Here is a 924-nt window from a genome sequence, read left to right as displayed (position 1 = left end):
AATATAATAAACTAACTGGCACATGAATATTATTTACAATAATTGCTTCTAATAATTTTAGCAGCTGTGTTTTATATTTTCTCCAGAAATAACCTAAATTTACCTAATTTTGTGATCTTTACCTTGGTTTTCGCTCTACCTCTCTCTATCTCTGTATCTCTCTCTCTACAATTCAGTCTATAAAATTAAAAGACTATGGTCAGATGTGTTTTGAAATCTGGGTAAGGTAGCTATGTCTTCTTATATTATAATAAACATCAGTTTGAGTTATTTTAGTTTAATGTGCACTAAGCTAATAAAACCAATTTTGCATTTATGTTTGATATTAACAAATGTACTTAACAATTACAGATCAGAGCTGATACTGAATAGCCTCAGTAATAAGTTAATAAGTCTTGACATTTCTTATAAATTCTAAACAAAATTTGATTATTTGGGGAGACAGGATGAAAAGCATTAGATTTATTTCTCCTGGGGTAAGAAAGCTCTCCGAGAATCTTTGAGTATTTGAAGGATAGTGGCCAGTTAGTTCTATCTACTCTGAGATTTTCAGTTTGGGATGGTGAAAGAATTCTAGAGATGGGTAGTAGGGATGGCTGTGCAACAATTTGGAAATACTTAATGTCATCAAAGTATGCATTTAAAAATGGTTAAAATGGAAAATTTGTGTTATGTGTATTTATCACAAGAAAGGTAAATAGCTAAATGTAAAATAAATGATATAATGCAAACACTGGAAAGCACACAGATTGAAGACAATAAGTAGACAACTACAAAGGAGGAGAAAATATTTGCAAAAGATATATCTGATAAAGGACTGTTATCCACAGTATATAAGAACTCTTAAAATTCAACAGTAAGATAACAGAAAACTCAATTTAAAAATAGGCCTCAGTTGGGCATGGTAGTTCATGCCTGTAATCA

This window comes from Otolemur garnettii, unplaced genomic scaffold, assembly GCF_000181295.1.
Source record: "Otolemur garnettii isolate 467f Iridium unplaced genomic scaffold, OtoGar3 scaffold00020, whole genome shotgun sequence".
NCBI classification, from domain to species: Eukaryota; Metazoa; Chordata; class Mammalia; order Primates; family Galagidae; genus Otolemur; species Otolemur garnettii.
Note: the sequence above shows the minus strand (reverse complement) of the source record.